Source organism: Schistocerca piceifrons, chromosome 6, assembly GCF_021461385.2.
Source record: "Schistocerca piceifrons isolate TAMUIC-IGC-003096 chromosome 6, iqSchPice1.1, whole genome shotgun sequence".
NCBI classification, from domain to species: domain Eukaryota; kingdom Metazoa; phylum Arthropoda; class Insecta; order Orthoptera; family Acrididae; genus Schistocerca; species Schistocerca piceifrons.
In genome coordinates, this window is record NC_060143.1 from 568,949,867 (window position 1) to 568,974,200 (window position 24,334).

The 24,334-nt window shown below is 43.3% G+C and overlaps 1 protein-coding gene across 3 annotated transcripts in view; it reads left to right on the forward strand.

Moving 5' to 3' along the window:
* Window positions 1-13,896: 13,896 nt before the first annotated feature.
* Window positions 13,897-24,334, forward strand: part of LOC124802706 (protein croquemort-like) — a 237,046-nt gene continuing 226,608 nt past the window's right edge. Inside the window, exon 1 of one of the 3 annotated variants that reach the window (XM_047263661.1) lies at window positions 13,897-13,988. The gene's annotated coding sequence lies outside the window, so the exon portion shown is untranslated. Of the gene's footprint in view, window positions 13,999-24,334 lie in introns of all 3 variants that reach the window. The other 2 variants (XM_047263660.1, XM_047263662.1) reach the window with 2 other exon arrangements.

The window sequence follows — 24,334 nt, forward strand, 5'->3', positions numbered from 1 at the left end:
GCGTGAAAAGGGAAGTGGAGGCATGGCGAAAGCAAGTCACACAAATTGAAGGCGAAATCGTAGTAAAAGACAGCAGAAGAAATTTAGAATCACAGATAGCAGAGGGCTTTGAAGAAAATAATTTATTTCATTTACGAGACGCAACAAGAGAGCGCCAGGCGCGCGAACTTGACAATAATCGATATTCGGACTGGGACAGACGCGGTAGGTCTTTGTCGCCACGAAGTGAAAACTTTGACTATAAACACTTTTTAACTGTTCGGAAATTTAAGACCTTTCGCAATTCTAAGAATGACATACATTCATGTTCATGGTTAGATCAATTTACGTACGCACTTCCACCAAATTGGCCACTAAGTCACAAACTAGAAATTATGTGCGGCTGTTAAGGTCCTCAGGGGATTCACTACACTAAGTGAATATGTGCCGTAGCGTGCATAGGGCCCCGAGCTGTAGTGGTGCTGTTTCCCTTTTAGTTTTCTGCACCGCTGCCTACTCTTTTACTATTCTTTGCATCTGTCAAAACAACTCTTCGACTATCGTCCTCAGGGGATTCACTACACTAAGTGAATATGTGCCGTAGCGTGCATAGGGCCCCGAGCTGTAGTGGTGCTATTTCCCTTTTAGTTTTCTGCACCGCTGCCTACTCTTTTACTATTCTTTGCATCTGTCAAAACAACTCTTCGACTATCAATCTATCTAGAGAGTCGATAAAGAATAACCGGATATGACGATTTTACCCAAAAGAGATTTCGGAAATTACCGTTTGGACTTACTGTATCTTCAGCAGCATTCATTCGTAGTTTAAACGAAATTTTGCCTGTTTATCTTCGTGACAATATTACTTCATATGCTGACGATATTCATATTGCTAAACGTTCTTGGAGTGAGCACAACAAAATTTTGGATTCATTATTACGTATTTTTGCAAGATTTGGCATTACAGTGAACTTGAAAAAATCTGAATTTGGTCGTTCTCAGGTGAAATTTCTTGGTCATTTTATTTCTACAGAAGGTATTCTCCCTGATCAAGAGAAGCTAGACGCAATTCGTAATTATGCTGTTCCTACTACAAAACGTGATGTTCGAAGTTTCCTTGGTGTCTGTAATTTTCTTAGACGCTTTGTTAGATTGGACGATTTGGCCACACCTCGTTTATGTGAACTATCTGGAAAGAATTCTAATTGGTGTTGAGATGAGGAAGCTCAGTCAGAATTTGAACAACTTCGTGATGCTTTAGTTGCTCCTCCACTTCTTTCACATCCGGATTTATCTAAAGATTTTTGTTTGGCGACGGACTCATCATACAAAGGCCTAGGTGCACACTTATTTCAAGAGATAGAAGAAAACGGAGTTGTAGTGCAGAAGACTATTGCATTTGGAAGTCGTGTTCTCTCTAAATCAGAAAAGAATTATTCGATTACGGAACTTGAAGCCTTGGCTGTTGTTTGGGCTTTCACAAAATTTCGGACATTTTTGTTTGGCAGACATACTAAGGTTTACACCGATCATCGAGCTCTGGAATTTCTTATGTCAACAAAATTAACTCATGGCAGATTGTCACGATGGGCGCTGTACCTACAGGAATTTGATTTTAGTATTGTTTACATACAGGGTTCTTCAAATATTATTGCTGATGCTTTATCACGTGCACCTGTGGGTTTGAAACAAAGTGCTGAGGAGGACTGCAAAGAAAACAATTATTGTTTGATATATATTCAAGGTGTTGCGTTAGAGAATTTTATTTCATCTTCGCTCCAAGACATCGCTAAGGAGCAAAATAAGGATACAATCCGGAAGGACATTAAGGAGAAGTGGAGGAGAAAGGAAAGCGTAGCGATTAGACAGCATTATTTAGTTCGCAATGATATTCTTTTTAAACGAAAATCGGTCGACAACTCTGTTTGGTTAGTTTGTATTCCTGATGAGTGGGTTAATAAATTGATTTGGTACACACATTTCAGTTATGCACACTTTGGTCCCAGAAAATGCTTTCATAAATTACGAGAAAATTGCTACTTCAGTAATATGGAAAAACGTATTCGGTCTGTTCTTGCCAAATGCAAATAATGTCAAAGGCTAAGCCGCCAACTATTTCTCACAGAGCACCGTTGTTTCCTATCATTCCAGCGAAATTAAAGGACATGGCTGCAGTCGATTTGTTCGGTCCAGTGGTTCGTTCTACTAATGGTTTTGCGTACATTTTGGTAGCAGTGGAATTGACATCAAAATGTGTGTTTTACACCTTTACACAAAGCAACAGGTCGTGCAGCATCTAACGCTTTCATCAAACATTTTCTTAAAGAAGTGGGTCATGTTGATAAGGTTGTATCAGATAATGGAACACAGTTTCGCTCTAAAATTTGGCTTCGTACTCTACGGCGTCGTAAGATTAACCCAATTTTCATTTCACTTTTTCACCCTCAATTTAACGCTTCAGAGAGATGGATGAAGGAAATCAATAAATTGTGTCGACTTTATTGTCATCAGAATCACAGAACGTGGGATCAGTATCTTCATATTTTTCAAAACATTCTGAATGAACTCCCTAATGATTCAACTTCTTTACCGCCTATACTGATATTAAAAAACAAAGCACCGACAAATCGCATTTCTGAAATCGTTCCTTTTCCGCCTTCACGGCAACTGCGGCATTCTGAAGTTGTCAACCTGGCTCTGCAAAATATTGCATCTGCGGCTGCTAGAAGAGAGAAATCGGCTAAACATCCTGGTGTTTAAAAAATCTTGACAGTTGGTCAGAAGGTGTTAATTAAGTCTCATCGTTTGTCTCACAAAGGAAAGGGCTTGTGTCGCAAATTTTTTCTGCTTTATAACGGTCCATATAGAATTCGCAAAATTATTCATGATAACACTGTCGAAGTAGAAACTCTTAAATGTCGGCGCTCTAAGGGAGTACATCAAATATCGAACGTTAAATTTTTTGTGGAATGACATACTTTCAAGAAACCAACAGTTATACGTAAACATGCAGAGAATACAAGGATACCGCGCTGTGTTTTGGCGGCGGCACATACTCAAAGCAACAGTCAAGTCTGCGCGCCGCACAAGGCAGTCTTTGACCGCAAACAATTACTTCTTACGTCACGCGTACCTACAGCTGATCGAGCGCTCGGTGCGAATGCACTGACAGCCGTAAACAAGTACACAGTCTAATTTATCCGATTAAATTCAGTATAAAGCTATAATGACTTGATAAATTATGTTATTAACGTTCAGTATTTTTCAGGATACGGTTGTGTAAAATATTTAAGAACTTCAGGTAAATTCTGTGTGTGTCCGACATTAAGAGAACTTGCTATGGAGAAAATTTCAGGAAGAATGTAATTTCGAAGAAAAAAGTAATAAACCAAAAAGGTAACTGTTAATTGAGTTTATTTTTCAGGTAACGTATTTTCACTTAGGTACGTGCTTTAGACGTAATTTGCTGCTCGCGATTACGTGATTTATACTTTGTGTTTACTGATTTTGACAATGATTGATTAATGAACAGGGTTGTTACTTATGTATATTATGCATCGCTTGGCTGCTATGCTTTTTCACTGATGTCATATTTTTTTTTATTATGTGCCAGCTGTGCTTATTATTTAAATTATAATTGTCACATGATTAATTGTGCTGATATGGTTATGTATGTAAGTTATACTTTGTGATGTATCTGCTTGCGCCTTCATGTTTACTTATTAAGATTACATATGAACATTTATTTGCTTATGCTGATATGATGCTAATGACCTGTTTATTATGTAAGATACATATTTGCTGCTTTGCGTATGGATTGCATATTTATGCTTTTCTGTTTGTTGTCATAACAACTCTTTAATTTGGCATATAGAAATGCTGATATGCGGTGTACGAACATGGAGTTTAGGTCACACTGTGGTATTAATTATAGATTGTTTGCTTGGCAGAGCCTCGTTGTAGGGATTGTGCTGCATCCACTTGTTCACATTCTGTTCTCTACTGGTATATTTACTCGCTGTTGCATGTTTTGCTTACGCTCAGTCCCTTATATTTTTAAGATAAGAAAATGAACTGCTATAATTCGACGAACGACATTAGTAGAAGAAACTTCATAGAAGTCACATGAGCTGGAGGTTTTATGAAAGCTGTATAAATTTATGTTACTAGGAAGGAAGCTAACGACATGACACACCAACACTAGGTTTAGACCATTGACAGTTATTACACTGCATTCTTCGTGAGCAATTGAAATAGGAAGTGACACTTGACACAAGAAATACTCCACATGTATGTTTCTGATTTGCCATGATTCTTGAAGTGGTGTACACACTGTGAAATATTACGATTTATTCACTCAAAGTCTTATGTGATCTTTCATACTACGTACTCGCACCTACTTACTGAAAGTTATTCGAACTAAAGGCTGTTAGAAGTCATGTATGCATTTCTTTTGTTTAATGATGGACCAAAATGTATCTTATAATTCATAATGAGTAGAAGATTTGGTCAGATGGATTACACAGAGGTTGTGTGTGGACATTGTGTCTTCGGATTATATGGGATGATGAATTGAAGTTTGCACTAGGATTTTATCTGTACTTGTTCGAGGAGACTGACTAGAGGAAAGAGTTCTTATGGAAGTAAAATGATATTGGTGCTAAGGTTTATATGTATCGATGTATTGAAGAGGTATTATTGAGGTATTGAGATTATGTGAAGTTGATGATTATTGGAGTTTTGGTGGACAAGAGGTAAGGTAAATGATATTGATGATAAGGTTTATATGTATCGACGTAAGAGGTATTATTGAAGTATTGAGATTATGTGATGCTGATGATTATTGGAGTTTTGGTGGATAAGAGGTAAAGTAAGTGAGGAGCATATTTTTTTTGTTGGTTTATATGGAACAAGGAGGATGAAGATGGCAGACTAGAACACTAAAGTGGAAGGAAGATTGTCTACACACACTTTGTTAAATCAATAAGCAGTCCATACTTTTTTTTTTGGAGAGAGGAAGTAATTGCATATCTTGGCACACTGACAGTTGTTCAGCAACAGTACATTTGATTGGGCTTGGAAAACATTGCTCTTGACATGATGACTATGACGTTGACTAACTATTATTGACTGTTATACATTGCTGCCACCACTACTTGATACACATGTCGAACATCAAATCTTTGACAGAATTGTAGTTACACAGTTAGCACTATTCAACTACACAATAGCACTTAATGTGGATGAAAGATGAGTGAGTGTGTTTTGTGTGTTTTCCTTTCCTAATCCCAAATAATTGGTACCGACCTATCTCCTAATCATTATTTTACTTGTTTGTTGTGGCTTGCACTGACACCCATAAATATTATAGGTTTACTGATATTTGTGAATTTGTAATAGTTAATATGACAATTACCTGATATCATTTGTGTGTTTATTATAATTTGTATGTTTAGTGTAAGAGCATTGATAATAATTTTGTAAAAGCAATTGTGTGTGCATTCAAACTGTTGTTCACACCTGCATCTGTTCAACATTGATGTGTGCCACTTAGAAATGTTTAATTTCTACTGATAAACTCTGATGAACAGTGTGATTAGTGATAGTGAATATTATGGACTGCTGTCTGCACCTGTTCTACATTACTGGGTGTCACTAGTGGAACTGCTTATACTGAAATGATGTCACTTGTTGCTGTCTGCACCTGCTCAGCATTGCTGGGTGCCACTGATGGACTGCTTCTACTGAAATGAAGTCACTTATTGGTGTCTGCACCTACTCAACATTGCTGGGTGCCACTAATGGAACTGTTTCTGCTGAATGATGTCACTTGTTGGTGTCTGCAACTGTTCAACATTGCTGGGTGCCACTGATGGACTGCTTCTACTGAAATGATGTCACTTGTTGGTGTCTGCACCTGTTCAACATTACTGGGTGCCACTGATGGACTGCATCTATTGAAATAATGTCACTTGTTGGTGTCTGCACCTGTTCAACATTGCTGGGTGCCACTGATGGAACTGCTTCTACTAAAATGATGTCACTTGTTGGTATTTGCACCTGTTGACCATTGCTGGGTGCTACTGCTGGAACTATCAACTACTTGTTTTTTTTTTTTAATCATTGAAAGCATTTTATGTGAACATTTGTATAAACTGATTTTTTGTGTATTGTGTAAACTATTATGTAAAGTCACATGTATGAAAGAATTTGTATTGCTTACTGTATTTTATATATTAGGTTATTGAAAGGTCAGTGCAAAGCCAAAATTTTATCTAATTATGTGATATTTACGTATTAATATTATCTTTTATTTTTGTCTGTATTTTTGTGGACGAATTTGGTGGTATTTTCACCACCAATGCTGGCAAAAATACCATCAAATTCTGGCCCGTGGAGGAAGGGCATATGAAAGGTGGCTACACTGAGCCACAGCGCCCGAGATTGCGCCAAAGAGTTTTATTCCGCCGCCTCCACTGGCAATGCTTGTCGAGATGTGGCAGTAGTCAGTGCTTGTGGAGTAGTAGTAGTCAGTCGGTGTTGAGATGTTGTAGTAGGGAGTGAATGTTCCATGTTTTATGCAGTTGTTTGATGGGCTAGACAGCAGATGTTGTTCGAATGGAGATATTGTAATGATCAGAGTGCTTTTCGTCAATATATATGAGGGTAAAAAAATTCCCTTTTTTTATTATTTCAATGTCTTAAATAATGCGTCATTACAGGTTCAGTCAATAATGCATCTGGCTTGTGTTCTTGTATTAGAGTGTAATTCTGGTTTCCTTACTCAATTATAGTATTTCTATTTTTTTAATTACTTCAGTATAAATGGTATTTAAAATTTCTTGTCTTATTGACGAAGAACCGTGCCAGATGTGTACGTTGAATCACACTTCCACACACAGAACAATGACACTTGTGTTTTGGTTTCGTAGGTTTTATAGTTGCTGGGGACTTAATTAATTAATTGTGTTAACGGAAATTTTCTTTCATTCTTTGTTGTTATTCTATGCAGTCAGATTGCGTACTAAAACTAGTCAGGGCCAACCGTTTACGAGACCTCGTAATCGGACATACAGCTACTAAATCAAAAAATTAAAATTATTTGCATTATATATAATTAAGCCCCCATGCAGTGTGTGCTGTCCTTAGGTTAGTTAGGTTTAAGTAGTTCTAAGTTCTAGGGGACTGATGACCTCAGATGTTAAGTCCCATAGTGCTCAGAGCCATTTGAACCATCTTCTGTCTGTGGCGAGAGGACGACGGTGTGCTTCTGGCGCATTACGTATTCGCTGCTGAAAATTCCTGCTCCTGGGAAAATCCGGCTTCATAGGACCAGGTGTGACGGCTGACGCATCGCTCATACACTGAAAGAACACAACAGCAAAACACTGAATCTGAGTTATCTCTCCTGTGCAGTGATTCAGCATTTCTGTCTGTAGAATTACCTTCTGTAGAGTCTTGACGTTCTTCTAACACACACTTTGCGCACGACATCATCTGTGGACCTGCCAGCCAACCGTTCGTACTGCTGTTCGGCGAGCGGCGCGCCTGGAAATCGAAAGGTGGCAACACGGATATTTCAGTCTGCCTCTTAAACTAGCATTCATATCTCGGTGATTTAGACATTCACCATAAACGACATATGGTTCCACCTTAAACAGTAGATCCCTTTTCCCTGGTTGGATAACATGGGTATCCTAGGGATACGCAAGTTGCCGAAGTGGCGTCCAATAGAAAGACGTGCTCCATGACAACGACCCACAGGAAATTACACACAAAAAAAGGAGACTAGTAGATGTGATGTTGTTATGTACTACAAGCAAACAACTGACTACAATTTCATAAAAAATTCAGAAAAATTGGTTGTTTTATTCAAGAGAAAGGGCTTCACGCACTGAGCAAGTCAGTAACACGTTGGTCCACTTATAGCCCTTATATAAGCAGTTACTCGTGTTGGTACTGATTGACAGAGTTGTTGAAGTGCGAGCTACTACGGACGAGAAATACCCATTTTCGAGTTTCGCTGGGTCGAGAAAACCATTTGCGACGTGCTACGGTTTCTCTCTATGCCCGAGATCGGGAGAAACGCACTGGTAGCACTGGGCGATCACAATCATTTTAGTTCAAAGTCAGTTATCTAGTAAAAAACAAAAAAAACAATTATCACCCAAGCACCTACATGGCTTGCATCCCCTTGGGGTTCCGTAAAAAGTGGTTGGACTTATTAACTAAATTGGCTACGTTAGGTCTGATGGGTGCCAACCACATCCGCTGCACTATCCCTAGTAATTTTCAATTAATGTCGAGTTTATAAAAACGAATGTTAGCAGGCAGGAATAATTTTTAGTGAACACAACACAGTTTTAACTAACTGGAGTTTATTTTAACTTGTTCGGGACAGGTTTGGCTAAGTGTTCTTGATTTGACCTCAGATATTTACCGAGTTAGTTCAACAGCGCCACTCAAATATTAATCTCAATGATTCAGCAATTATACACTTAATGTTTCTTTTAGAATAGCTGAAACCCCAAGATGAAAAAAGTTCCGAGCGGAGAATACTTGTCAAAAATAATAATAATAAACCAAAAACAATCCGAAGTCAACCGCAAGCTGAAATCACTATGTTCCACAGCGGTACGAAAATATTGTAAGTTCAACTCGTGCGCGAAATTTTCGCAAGTCTCATGAACGCACCACGGAGGATTCTTCAAGTCCAGCGGCACCCAACTGCTGAAAATCACAAGTTCCACGCGACTTCGCGGTACGAAAATATTCTAAGCTCAAGTCCCTTCTGAGGGATATCGTGTCAAATTCTCTGGCGTTAGATGGTGAAAATCCCGAGCTGACTAGAAGGTCCTGCCAACAACGCTCCAAACGTTCTCAGTTGAGGAGAGATCTGGCTATCTTTCTGGCCAATGTATGGTTTGTCAAGCACAGAGACAGGCAGTAGAAACTCTTGCCGGGTGCGGAGGGGCATTACCTCGCTGAAATGCGGGCCCGGGATGGCTTGCGTGAAGTGCAACAGAACGAGGCGCAGAACATTGTCGAAGTAGCGTTGTAGTTTAAGGGTGCCGCGCATGAATACCAAAGCAGTTCTGCTACGAAAAGAAATTACACCCAACCCCATCACTCCTGGTTGCCGGGCATAATGACAGTCGACAATCAGGTTGGTATTTCACCGCGGTCCGGAGTCTCTCCAGTCACGCCTTTGCAGGTCACTGGGGCTCAATTCGGAGCAGAACCCATTACTGGAGACAGCTGTACTCCAGTCAATGAGGTTCCAGCCCGAATCAGTCCAACATCATCGCAAATGGCGCCGTTGGCGTGCAGAGATCAATAGTAGTTGTCTTAACGGCCGCCGTGAGCTCAGTGAGCCGTGCTGCGGCTCGCGTTGGTCCTGTCTGTAGGTTTCTGTCCTCTCTTGGAGGCCAGATCGTATCGTTTAGTTGACATGGTTGTGGTTGTTTGTCTTCTTCTCGTGTTGACTGTCGCCATTTGGTTTCGCAAGCGTTGCCTGTCCGCTAGTGGCAGCAGCGGCTGTTATCGACATGTAGTAACTGTGGCCCTATCTTGGGGCGACATCGTGGTTCTTCCGGGTCATGTCAGTGTGCAGTTCAGTTGGGGACTCAGGAGGAGCCAGGTCCGCACAGTGCGAGAACATGCCGGGACCGCTGGTGGTGCACGTGGACTGCCAGATCGAAGCTGTGTGGTCACAAGGATGCACGACCTCGTCGTAAACCGGATCCTGCAAGTTTCAAGTAGAGAAACCTCCACCATTGTGAGATCTTGCGATTATCCAGTGACTTGGGTTCGTGTTGCTGCTCGTAGTGTTGCCTAGGTGAAAAGCACTGAGTGGAGCCCTTGCAGAAGGTGGATCTGGTTCAAAAATGGCTCTGAGCACTATGGACTTAACTGCTGAGGTCATCAGTCCCCTAGAACTTAGAACTACTTAAACCTAACTAACCTAAGGACATCACACACATCCATGCCCCAGGCAGGATTCGAACCTGCGACCGTTGCGGTCGCGCGGTTCCAGACTGTAGCGCCTAGAACCGCTCGGCCACTCCGGCCGGCGAAGGTGGATCTCATTAGCTTTCCTGGACTTCTAATTACTTTATTGTGTTCAGTTTGTTACTATTTGTTAAGTTCAACCAGCGGTATTATTCCTGCCTCGTGGCTGCTAACGCCCCAGTTACCTGCCATGGGGGTTAGTGTACGTAACGTTTCCTTGCCTTGCCGCTGCTGTCCGGTGAAGCGTGTAGTTTTGACAGCTTTCTTGATTGTAGGTTGGTTGGAGATTCTTCTACTCCGGTGGTAGTGATTCCTTTCTCGTCCTGAGCGCTCTAAGCACAGTATTCTGCGGACGGAGTCCAGACCGACGATTCGGACTATGGCGTATTTTTACATCTTTGCATTTGGTTTATTGGACGTCAGGTAGCCTCAGCAAGATTATCATTAGTCATTCGTTAGACTGCCACTAGTGTGAGTTACCATCTTGTGAAGTGAATACAACTAACTCTTGCCTGCCTATCTCATCACTCGCGAAAGTGTTTTTTTGTCGGACCTACTCAGAGGTCGATTCCTGGTGCACCGTCTGTGACTGGCCCTTGTGTTTTATTATTGTATTTGCTGTTTTATTGTATGTTTCTACATTTTTTTATATTACTGCCATTCCTGGCGATACATCAGGTGCTACCAAGTTTACCATCATTTAGTCTCACCTGTTTGGTGATCAATTGCCTGTCTTTTTAAATTAACCTTGCCATTGCATTGCTGTTTTACAGTATGTTTCTTAATTTTTTTTATATAATTGCCGTTCTTGGCGTTAAAGGCCTTCAGCCGTGAGTATGGTTACTTGCCTTAAAATTCTACTTGGGATCACATTGGCTTATTTTTAAAACATTATTTGCTGTGTCTGTATTGAGCCGGCCGAAGTGGCCGTGCGGTTAAAGGCGCTGAAGTCTGGAACCGCAAGACCGCTACGGTCGCAGGTTCGAATCCTGCCTCGGACATGGATGTTTGTGATGTCCTTAGGTTAGTTAGGTTTAACTAGTTCTAAGTTCTAGGGGACTAATGACCTCAGCAGTTGAGTCCCATAGTGCTCAGAGCCACTTGAACAATTTTTTGTGTCTGTATTTTAAGCTCATTTGGTAAATTGTAATGCACTGAAAGCGCTATTAATTACACAGTTGTTTATTCCTTCATTAATAACGTGATATCTTTATTTATTGCTGAGTGTGGAATTACCGTTTTAAAATAAACGTGTGTAATTGCAAAAGGGAACCAACAGTAACTGATTACGGCCCAGTCCACAATCGTAACAGAATCCTGCCTTCCTTGACTACCGGGTTTCACTCAGCTTCCTTTCTGTGAGTCGCCTATTAGCGGTCCTTATCGTCACTGCAACGCCTGTTGCACTTTGGATCGATGATAATGATGAATATGGGGCTCTGAGTGCCTCTCTGACGATTTCTTCATCCTCGTGTTCGGTCGTCTCCCTAGATCTACCGCTTCCCGTTCTGTCATTGTTCACCCATTCCTGCCAACATCGTCGGGAAGTGGCATAGCTCCTATTCAAATGTCGAGTGATCCGCCGATTACTCCAACTGACCTGTTTGAGCCGAGCCACGAGACCTTCTCAAACGCTGACATCAGCGCCTGTCTGCGAGGCGTACTTACAGTCCAACTGACAAGGGAACCTCCCCGTCGCACCCCCCTCAGATTTAGTTATAAGTTGGCACAGTGGATAGGCCTTGAAAAACGGAACAAAGCTCAATCGAGAAAACAGGAAGAACTTGTGTGGAACTATGAAAAAAATAAGCAAAATATACAAACTGAGTAGTCCATGTGCATGATAGGCAACACCAAGGATAATCTGAGCTCAGGAGCGCCGTGGTCCCGTGGTTAGCGTGAGCAGCTGCTGAAAGAGCGGTCCTTAGTTCAAGTCTTTCGTCCATTGAAAACTTTACTTTTTTATTTCCTTAAAGTTATGATCTGTCCGTTCGTTCATTGACGTCTCTGTTCACTGTAATAAGTTTAGTGCCTGTGTTTTGCGACCGCACCGCAAAACCGTGCTATTAGTAGACGAAAGGACGTGCCTCTCCAATGGGAACCGAAAACATTTGATCGCAAGGTCATAGGTCAACCGATTCCTCCACAGGAAAACACGTCTGATACATTCTATACGACACTGGTGACGGCATGTGCGTCACATGACAGGAATATGTTGTCGACCCACCTAACTTGTACACTTGGCGAATGCGTAAAAAGTTTCTTCTACCTTGCCCGATTTAGGTTTTCTTGTGGATGTGATAATCATAAATAAAATAAAATAGATTAAACTTTTCACTCGAGGGAAGACTTGAACCAAGCAGCTCACGTTCCGCAGCTGCTCACGCTAACCACGGGACCACGGCGCTCCTGAGCTCACGCTCTCCTCGATGTTGCCTATCTTGCACGTGGACTACTCAGTTTGTATATTTTGCTTATTTTTTTCATAGTTTCACACAACTTCTTCCTGTTTTCTCGATTGATCTGTGTTCAGTTTTTCAAGGCCTATCCACTGTGCCAACTTATAACTAAATCTGAGGGGGGTGCGATTGGGAGGTTCCATTGTGAGTAAACAAAATTCAGTTCGCAAAGACCTTACGTCCTGGTTTCGACGTATCTCCTGTTAACTATCATTGGCGATTGTGCAGTAATCTGCGCTGCAGTGTCACACATTCAACCGTCGGCAGCCAAAACTTACAGTTTTGCATTTTCCGTCGATATCTGAATGAATATCAATTTTACATAAACAATCTGCATAACTCTTTCGTAGTGTGTCCTTTATTATGCCGTAGTGTCAGTTGTTGTTGTTGTGGTCTTAAGTCCTGAGACTGGTTTGATGCAGCTCTCCATGCTACTCTATCCTGTGCAAGCTTCTTCATCTCCCAGTACCTACTGCAACCTACGTCCTTCTGAATCTGTTTAGTGTATTCATCTCTTGGTCTCCCTCTACGATTTTTACCCTCCACGCTGCCCTCCAATACTAACCTGGTGATCCCTTGATGCCTCAGAACATGTCCTACCAAACGACCCCTTCTTCTAGTCAAGTTGTGCCACAAACTTCTCTTCTCCCCAATCCTATTCAATACCTACTCATAAGTTATATGATCTACCCACCTAATCTTCAGCATTCTTCTGTAGCACCACATTTCGAAAGCTTCTATTCTCTTCTTGTCCAAACTAGTTATCGTCCATGTTTCACTTACATACATGGCTACGCTCCATACAAATACTTTCAGGAACGACTTCCTCACACTTAAATCTATACTCGATGTTAGCAAATTTCTCTTCTTCAGAAACGCTTTCCTTCCCATTGCCAGTCTACATTTTATATCCTCTTTACTTCGACCATAATCAGTTATTTTGCTCCCCAAATAGCAAAACTCCTTTACTACTTTAAGTGTCTCATTTCCTAATCTAATTCCCTCAGCATCACCCGACATAATTCGACTACATTCCATTATCGTCGTTTTGCTTTTGTTGATGTTCATCTTATATCCTCCTTTCAAGACAGTATCCATTCCATTCATCTGAAGTCCTTTTCTGTCTCTGACAGAGAAACTGTTTACTGCAGGCTCAGCGCGAAAACTCAGTGAATGAATACTGCTGCTGGAGCGCACGCGAAAGCGTTCGGCAACTTGTCGTGATAAGACAGCTGCCCGGCTGCCGGGTCGCGGGATCACGCGCTCACACATTGCCCGCCAGTCGCACGTGACTCGTCGGCAGAGGACAACAAGTGCTGCGTCCCCCCCACAACACTCTCTGCCCGCCACACCAGCTGGCCGCGCCGCAGGCTAGCGGTGTGTTCTGTGACGGCGCGCTTAATCAGCTGTGACGTCACTGGGACCTGTCGAGCCGCGCCAAGAGCGGCGGCACCACCTGCGAGCGTCCAGTCGCCGGCAGGGAGCGCGCCGACGAGGACGCTACAGTGTGGTCCGTGCGGTGCGGTGCAGTGCAGTGCAGTGCAGTGCAGTGAGTACCGACCTCCTTTGCTGGTGCCGTCTGTTCTGTGTTCGGCGTCGAGGCACGGTTGATCACTTCCGACATCACTCGCACTATAACTCAGTCGGAACAGTCAACAAAGAAAGTGTTCGTCTGCTACTGTTAATAAAACACAGTATCCCTCGACAGCGGTTGTTTTTGCTGTGTTAACCCACACGATACTGTAAAGGAGAGTCTGCAGGCCGTTCGTCATATGCGGGGGCCGCTCCTCGCCTCATTTTCTTCACAAGATTCGGAACGCTGTGACCAGGAAAGTTCAAACCGAAGGCGCGTTTCTCGATTCCGAATGGCATTCGATATACAGTGCAGTTAACTGATGTCTGGCAAGATAGCTGCACCTTTTTAACTGTTACAGTAATGAGAATAACACTATGGATTCGTGGCTCCTTCTTTCGTTTCCATATCTTCTCTCGACACGAGAGTAACACATTGAGTGACGTGATGCTATTTCTATGGGGAAACTAAAAATTTGTGCCAGATCGAGACCGGAACCCGTAATTCCTGTAGACCGAGAGCAGCTGCCTTAACCACAGGACTGTTTAAGCACGCCTCCAGGTCTGAGTCAAATTTTCAGTGTCACTGTTGTTTCCGCCAATGATTTTCGGTCACTATTACCAGGAGTTCTTCCCACGGGGTATTTAGGACTAGGATAGCACAACTTGGTGAACTGAACCGGTGGCTAGCCCTGCCACAAGGAGGAATTTGGCAGTGACGATCACAGGTGATGCCGGATTCCGGCCTGACGGCTCGGCTGCTGGCAGAGATGATTACCCGACAATGGGATGCGACACGGATGGGATGCAACGAACGTAATATAAAATGAAAACAAAGCGTGGGGGTGGAACGTGTAGTTCCAAAACGGATGTATGTGAACTGAATTAAACTCTCGATTCATGTCATCGCATCTCTACTGATTTCATTTCCACGGGCACATTCTTTTAATTTCAATCAGTTTCTACATCTACATCTACATGATTACTCTGCTATTCACAATAAAGTGCGTGGCAGAGGGTTCAATGAACCACCTTCAAGCTGTCTCTCTACCGTTCCACTCTCGAGCGCCGCGCGGGAAAAACCAGCACTTAAATTTTTCTTTGCGAGCCCTGATTTCTCTTATTTTATCGTGACAATCATTTCTCCCTATGTAGGTGGCTGCCAGCAGAACCTTTTCGCGATTGGAAGACAAAACTGGTAATTGAAATTTCATGAGGAGATCCCGTCGCAGCGATAAACGTCTTGGTTTTAATGATTGCCACTCCAATTCACGTATCATGTCTGTCGCACTGTTTCCCCCACTTCGCGATAATAGAAAACGAGCTGCCCTTTTTTGAACTTTTTCGATGGCATCCGTCAGTCCCACCTGTTGCCGATCCCACACCGCACAGCAATACTCCAGAATATGGCGGACAAGTGTGGTGTAAGCAGTCTCTCTAGTAGACCTGTTGCACCTTCTAAGTATTCTGACAGTGAATCAGTTTAATTCATTTCAGTCGGTGTTGCGTTCATAATTTTTCTTAGACACACAGACAGCTTCAATTGTCTCTCTTCGAAGCACATTAAGGCTCGCCTCGCTAGGACACCACCTACCTCGGCTGGGTTTCGGTTCCGCGCTTCCTTCTTGTACACAAAACACGCAACTATGGAATTCCAAACTGAAGACGTCTAGGCAAGCAGATCTCAGCGCGTGGTTCTCAACAGAGGGACATGGTCAGACGTGACAGTATCATTGCACCTGTCGCAAGGAACTGTGAGACAACAGTTGCAATTCACGATTTTCTCTAAACGCGCTGGTAGACAGCCCAACAGCCCTCTCAGACAGCTCGCGAACTCTCCAGCTTTGCATTGGGGAGTCGTATCATTAGGAAAGTGTTGTAAATTGTATATATGGGACCTGCCTGAAGGTGTTTGGCGTAAAGACAATCAACTGACCCTTTAGATAAGCAACTATAACGCGCGTAAGAAGGCGCACTCGTCAGATTACTTTATGGTTTCTGTGCGGAGAGAGTTGTGGTGGAATTGCGAGGGAAGTAGATTCATTAGAAGAATGTAAGGAAAGAGTAGTTGGTTCACTAAGGATATCGGTTACAATACCCTCCAGAGACCGACTCTTGAGTATTGTTCGTTAGCCTAGGAATCCCCCCAAGTGGGATTAACTGAACAGACGATTCATAAAACACCTCCGCAGTGCGGCACTGCTTCACTTAATCAGTACGGGAGCGTCACTAAAATACTTGATAAACTCCAAAGGGAGACGCTAGTAGAAAGATTACGAAAGTCGCGAAAACGATTGTTACGAACATTGCGAAAGCGTACCGCAAAAGACTTGGGATGCAGAGGGTGTCCGGGGAGGAATGGTCATTTTTCAGGGATATGACAGGAGCGGTCATATTCGAAGCAAAAAACGATAGCAAACATGGGCTCTAAAATGCATGCCTTAGGAGCTTCGTCGTCGATACTGTGAGAAAAACCTCTTCTACTACAAACCCTTTATTTCCTATATTTTAAAAGGTGGTAGTAAGGACCAAAATAAGAATAAAATGAGCAGTAAACTTGGGCTCTGAAGTGCTTACCTTCCTTTCGCTTCTACTGGACAAGTGCTCGTAGCTCTTAACATATGCATTTTAGAGCATGTGTTATCTAGACAATTTTTTCTTATTTTGGTCCACACTATCGTCTCTCAAAACGTGGAAAGCAAAGAGCCTGCAGTACAAGGGATTTGTTTCACAGAATCGAAGATGGACAAGTGCTCAGAGCTCTTGTCACTACCGTGAATACTGACCATTCGTCCTGGGACCCCTATACATGCTTCCCACACTTAACTCGCTTATTAATCACTACGGTAAAATTAGTCAGACTCAGCTTTATGGGTAAGTGAGCCAACAGATTGTAGGTTCACCTGCCTAATCTCAAAGTGAACAAGGAATTTTAACTGAAAATTCAGCATATATATACTGTTAATATTTCCGGTCATTCTATCTCAGTTGCTACTTCAATTACGTTTATCACGCCGATGATCAAAATTCCTTCTTTCACAACTGAATGTTCATTTTCATTTTTCTTTTCTTTCAATGTATCTACTGGTTGCTCTGTGGACACGAGATCACAGTTGTGTGATGTATACATGTAACATACTGTCGACTGGAAACGTGTACTGTGTGCATGTAGTGTCTGCGCAAAAGAACTAATGTATGCATAAAAAGAACAGAAAAACTAAAATCAGTGGTGCTTTTATTGTTATTGTCGTATGCATAAATTACAAAAAAATCCAATACGGATTTAAACAAAACATACTCATGTACAACTATTTACACTGTATAAATATCAAATGGCCAGACCACACAAGAATGTCGCAAGAATTAGTCCAGTGGTGAACCTCTTTGGTTGCTTCGTGGGATGATACCTAATGTGAATACAAAAAAAATGGTTCAAATGGCTCTGAGCACTATGCGACTTAACTTCTGAGGTCATCAGTCGCTTAGAACTTAGAACTAATTAAACCTAACTAACCTAAGGACATCACACACATCCATGCCCGAGGCAGGATTCGAACCTGCGACCGCAGCGGTCACGCGGTTCCAGACTGAAGCGCCTTTAACCGCACGGCCACACCGGCCGGCCAATGTGAATACACCAAATATTTTTAGCTAGAAACGAAATAGACATTTAGTTGCAAAAGACAGAATTCTTCTTATCGGCACGATCAACAAATTCAGCATTGGTACAGGAAACTCGTATGAGGGAAAGAAAACACACTTAACACAAAAGTATCTTACAACTCATGGCCGCAAATGAACGGGTAGATTTGTTTCACTAGACTCCCGAAGGTCGTCCGACGTCGTACTTTGGCTGACAATAGAGGTATGGAAAGCCAGAGTATCTTCCAAGAATACCTTTGGTTCGGAAGACCCAGCACCTTGCTCTGGACTGCCAGTGCTCAAACCGATCAGATACTACGCGAGACTTGCCGCAAGGGATTCCGCTAAAACTCCATAGCGTTCACGGTACGGCGTGTAAAGTAGTTATTAGATAGGGCGAGCAGCACACCCACATTGATCGCTGACGGAGCTGATGTCCGTAGGTGCTATCATCGCAACAGGAACTGCAGCAAAGCCACAAGTGTGATGAAACGCAGCTTGCCGTAAATGTGGATGAAAGGAAAGCAATGGACACAAGCGCTATAAAGAGTTCCGCTGTGTCAGGTTACAGTGTTATCGGGAAACTTCTGTACTCAGTTCAGAAGGTGCACGCTACGAAGCACCTTCGCATCCAGTGAATTTAGTTGGCGCAGAAACGTTTTCGGATACTCATGAAACAGAGTAGAATGTGACGCTGTTTTCTAACTTCACAAGGGGAAACCGCCATAGGTCGGTCTCTGATAGAGTCAAAACTTGGCAGGGTGACAGTAATCTTTACTGTTCTAAAACGCTGACAGAATGTGCAAGCAACAGCCACAAAATCAGCTTCCGGACAAAGTTTTGCGGCCTTATGACAAAACTGAACCGTCTCTGAAAATTACTGACTCGTGGTGAAACTTTTCGGACGGATGAAGTTTCGTGATTTCTTATAACGGTGTCAAATGATAGAAACAGATTCCTAGAAACGACAGAGAATCGAGTCGAAATCTCTGAGTGTTTGTTTCACTAATTCTCTGTGTACTGCTTCGTAAGGGCGGTACGGAAGTACATCTAAATGTTTTCTATCGTTACTAGCGCACTACAGTCAGTAACACACCACCACGCGCTAACTTCACTGTGAGCATTTGTCACCCGCACAAAATTGTTCATTTGCCTATCCAGGTGATCCAAAGTAGGCATCCATGTGGGACAGAACGGCCATTCGTTCAAACCGCGTGATGCATATTCAGAGTCCGGTAAAGAGTCAACGCCTGCGAACTATTCAGAATTAAAATCTCGCACAGATGTGGAACTGATTTTTAAAGTTCGAAAACTTAGAACTGTCGTGTGCTGAGTACCTTACTACTTTAAATTTGTTTTTATTTAGGCTGTACACGATTTGGCAGCCAACAGCTTAGCCCTCTTTACAAAAGAAATTGTGAAGGTTATTACAGAGACGATAGACATGTTGTTGCTTGTAGAGTTGAGAATTAACTGAGTATGTTTTATGAAACTGGAATCTTTGGAATACTTAAAATCAGTACCTCAAATTAATAACAGTAAACATGACTTTTTTTCTTTGAGTTCTCGATATCACCTTTTATGTCCAACGCTGAATCGTATGAAACAACAAATCACAATAATCATGAGAGAAAAGTCACATACTTACACGTGCTCACGTGCGACTAAAAAATTTGAAAAGTTATCACAGCAAAAAGTCTAGAGAGAAACCAACAGTGCCCTGCCGTTTATATGGAATCTCGTTTGCTAAGATTTTAACAAATATTCTCTCTGAAACGCTACAGAATTTTTTTCTGACATGAGATGGCGTCCAGGTGTGGTCTAGACAGCAGTCACAACCTTTGTATTATTTTCACTCCGAATCATCTTGGTTGACGGCAACATCTCTACATACAGAGCTGTTTTCTGAATCATACGTGATCCGTATTCTATCTGTTCATCCGACGGTGTTTGCGAATGATCGGCTCGAGTGGCCAGCTAACAGTACATTGTTGTCACTGGAACAGGTCCAAGTAACGCACGCGAGAAAAACGAGCGTCAACAACGCGAGGGAACGTCAAACACTCGTGGGTTCACTTCAGTCAGTGTTCATCTGTGTGTTTACTTCGGCTTTCGTAATGCAATGTTTCACGAATAAGATCTGTTATTGAACAATATGCCAAACTGTAGTTCCGTTTGAAGCCTTGCAGTTTGATTACTATTCCTTGAATATAGCACGTTTGTGCTTAAGTGTTTAGCTGTATTTACTGATTGTCACTTTATATCCTGCAGTGTGTTGTGTAGATCCTTTTAACTCACCTAAGTCTTTTCGACGAACCTTTCCATTTCAGCATCCGAAAATCTTGTCAAAATTTGAACAGAAATCACCACATTAACAATGTCACTCTGTCGCTGTTTGCGTGACGTCTTTTTTTTGTGAGTTATCTGAAAATGTCCGATGCCGACTGAAATTAGTAATTCGTATGAAACAGTCAGCAACATTCTTGCGACAAGGATCAGACCACAGCTAAAGTGTGTTATATCTACCTAAAATAGGTCAAAGGATACGGATCGTATTCAAAGAACGGTAGCAGGAAAGGTCATAGTTTTGTTTCAACCACGGGAGAAAATCACGGAAATGATGGAAACTGTCAACTGACAGACTCTTGAAGGCAGAAGTCTACACGAAAATCTACATAGGAAGTTTCAAGATACAGTATCAAGTGAGAAGTCTGTGAACACAATACATCTACATCTACATCTACATTTATACTCCGCAAGCCACCCAACGGTGTGTGGCGGAGGGCACTTTACGTGCCACTCTCATTACCTCCCTTTCCTGTTCCACTCGCGCATGGTTCGCGGGAAGAACGACCGTCGGAAAGCCTCCGTGCGGGCTCGAATCTCTCTAATTTTACATTCATGATCTCCTCGGGAGTTATAAGTAGGGGGAAGCAGTATATTCGAAACCTCATCCAGAAACGCTCCCTCTCGAAACCTGGACAGCAAGCTACACCGCGATGCAGAGCGCCTCTCTTGCAGAGTCTGCCACTTAAGTTTGCTAAACATCTCCGTAACGCTGTCACGCTTACCAAATAACCCTCTGACGAAACGCGCCGCTCTTCTTTGGATCTTCTCTATCTCCTCTGTCAACCCGACCTGGTACGGATCCCACACTGACGAGCAATACTCAAGTATAGGTCGAACGAGTGTTTTGTAAGCCACCTCTTTTGTTGATGCATTACATTTTCTAAGGACTCTCCCAATGAATCTCAACCTGGCACCCGCCTTACCAACAATTAATTTTATATGATCATTCCACTTCAAATCGTTCCGCGCGCATACTAACAGATATTTTACAGAAGTAACTGCTATCAGTGTTTGTTCCGCTATCATATAATCATACAATAAAGGATCCTTCTCTCTATGTATTCGCAACCATTACATTTGTCTATGTTAAGGGTCAGTTGCCACTCCCTGCACCAAGTGCCTATCCGCAGCAGATCTTCCTGCTTTCGCTGCAATTTTCTAATGCTGCAACTTCTCTGTATACTACCTACAGCATCATCCGCGAAAATCCGCATGGAACTTCCGACACTATCTACTAGCTCATTTATATATATTGTGAAAAGCAACGGTCCCATAACACTCCGTGTCTTCTTCCCGCGATCCACGGGCGAACAGAACGGGAAGAAACACTAGTATGTGGTACTACGGGAAGCATCCTCTGCCATATACTCCAAAGCGGTTTGCACAGTATGGATGTAGACGAACAGGGGGGAGGGATGTGAACGTAGCACAAACACAACACACTGTCATACCTAATACGGTGTACGAAACTCGTTGGCGTTCAAAACGGCTTCCAGTCCTCTCGGAATGGATAAATACAGGTCCTGTATTGTTTTCAGGGGTGTCTTATATCATTATTCCTTAAAATAGTTGCAAGTTCAGGTGATGATGATGGAGATGTTATGTTATGGTATGTTAACCGAGGACCCAGAAACGTCGGAGAGGCTCCGTGCCCACCGTAGCCGCAGTGGTCCACAGCCCCACGACGACTACCGCAGTCCACTTCACCCCTACGCCGCCCCTCACCGAACCCAGGGTTATTGTGCGGTTCGGCCCCCGGTGGACGCCCCAGGGAACGTCTCACACCAGACGAGTGTAACCCCTATGCGTGGTAGAGTAGTGGTGGTGTACGCGTACGTGGAGAACTTGTTTGCGCAGCAGTCGCCGACATAGTGTAGCTGAGGCGGAATAAGGAGTTCAAAAATGGTTCAAATGGCTCTGAGCACTATGGGACTCAACATCTGAGGTCATCAGTCCCCTAGAACTTAGAACTACTTAAACCTAACTAACCTTAGGACATCACACACATCCATGCCCGAGGCAGGATTCGAACCTGCGACCGGAGCGGCCACGCAGTTCCAGACTGTAGCGCCTAGAACAGCACGGCCACTCCGGCCGGCGGAATAAGGGGAACCAGCCCGCATTTGCCGAGGCAGATGGAAAACCGCCTAAAAACCATCCACAGGCTGGCCGGATCACCGGACCTCGACACAAATCCGCTGAGCGGATTGGTACCGGGGACCAGGCGCTCCTTCCCGCCCGGAAAGCAGTGCGGTCTAACGCACGGCAAACCGAGCGGGCCATGATGGATAGCGATCACGCACCCTTCTCTTCAAAGTAGACCACAAAGGCCCAATAATAATGAGATCTGGTGACATTTGTGGTGAGAAGTGATGCGACAGTTCGTCCTCTCGCTCACAAAAACAGCCCTGGAGTATTGTGAGGTGTGTGAACAGGGGCTGTGCCGCCGTGGAACACAGCACCAACAGTGGAGAACAAACACTGTGCCATGTGATGGACCTCATCAGCCAAAATTTCACACAAACCTCCGCAGTAATGCGACTTCGCAAAATACCGGTAGCGCTCACGGAATACCACGATGTCACTGTCTTTAATCATCGCCGAACCCTCGCAATGGTTCATCCTTGCGATGTGAACTCGGCCAGATGTTGTAGACAAAATTACTTTCTTCCATTGCTCCGTAGTTCAGGTTTTATGGCCCCAGCACCGTATTTACCGGTTACGGGCATTTGTACCACTAACGAGTGGTTTTGTAATTCCAGGTCGCCCTGCAATCCGCAACTTACAGAGCTGCCTTCGTGTTCCTTAGGCGCTCGCAGTACTGCAGCGACTTTTGCAGCTGTCGTCCGCAGATTTTTTATTGTTATGGATTTAGGGGTCAAAACTGCTACGGTCATTAGCACCCGTTCTGTGGCTTAGGGAAGGGTAAAAAAAAAAAAATAAAAAATAAAAAAAATGAAATCAGCAGCAATGGGAGCGAAACTCAAAAAGTGAGGAAACTAAAAAACAGAAGGAAAGCTTAGAAAACCACTATAGAGGGGGAGGCTGTTTTCTCCAAAAAGAGCTTCAAATAACCGACGTCATCTCACTGACACTGATAAACTCGAGGAAGCGATCGGCTGAGCGTGTGTCATCTGCTGAAATGGAATATATTTCAGGTGACAGCTGTAAACAGGCGCGTAGCGTAGTAAAATAGGGACACTCAAGTAAAAGGTATCTCACCGTCCACAATTGAGAGCAGTGAGGACAAACCGGGGGAGGATCGCCACTGAAACGATGTCGATAGCTATAAAGACAGTGCCCTATCCGGAGTCTAGTTAAAATGACCTCCTCCCGACGACGAGTTCGGGAGGAAGAGGTCCAAGCACAGGGAAGAGCTTTCACCTCCCGCAGTTTATTAGTGGGAAGCGTAGACCAATGTGCGTGCCATGAAAGAGCAACACGACGACGTAAAACACTCTCATAATGTAAAAAACTACTGCTGCTGGAGAAAAACCAACGTTTCGGCCACGGTTGCAGCGGCCTTCTTCTGGGTCTAATGGTGACCCAGAAGAAGGCCGCTGCAATCGTGGCCGAAACGTTTGTTTTCCTCCAGCAGCAGTAGTTTTATACATTATGATGCGGTACTATACCCAGAAAACTTTTATGTCGACTGACTCTGGCCGCGGAATCCTACGCAATTATATAAAACACTCTGTAGATCGGCGAAGGGAACCATGCGAACAGCAAGCTGAGGAAGAGAGACTGCAGCCTTGGCGGCTATATCGGCCGCCTTGTTTCCACGGATACGAGCGTGTTCTGGGTTGCCTGATTTTTTGTCAGTCCTCTTCAATAACAGTCCGTCACAATCACTCAACATATTCCTTCGTCCACGTTATAATTTAGCGGACTATGCTTTTTCCCATTTCCGTGTATGCGATATAAATCGTCGATACGGTGCTTCTTGCAACACGAAACACTTCGGCTCTCTTGCTAAGAGACGCACGCACCACACGAGCACCAACAATTAGCCCGTGTTCGAAGCCACTCAGCTCCGACATAATGCACTGTCAACTGCACAGAACACTGTTGTGACCACGGCTGACACTTGCAGAGTACTGAGTACATCGCACCGGTGCCGTTCGTGGTCGAATACGACAGCGCAACCTGCAGGTACGGCTAAGATCTGCATTTATGTTCCAGCTCCTTATATTTGTGCAATCCCTGTAGATTATGTAAGCGAGAAAACAGTTTTGGAATAGCTGCTAAGGTTCAGTGACCGTGTCAGAATTATATTAGAACAAATAAGCCCTCGATCACAAATATTAAGTCAAAATTGACCA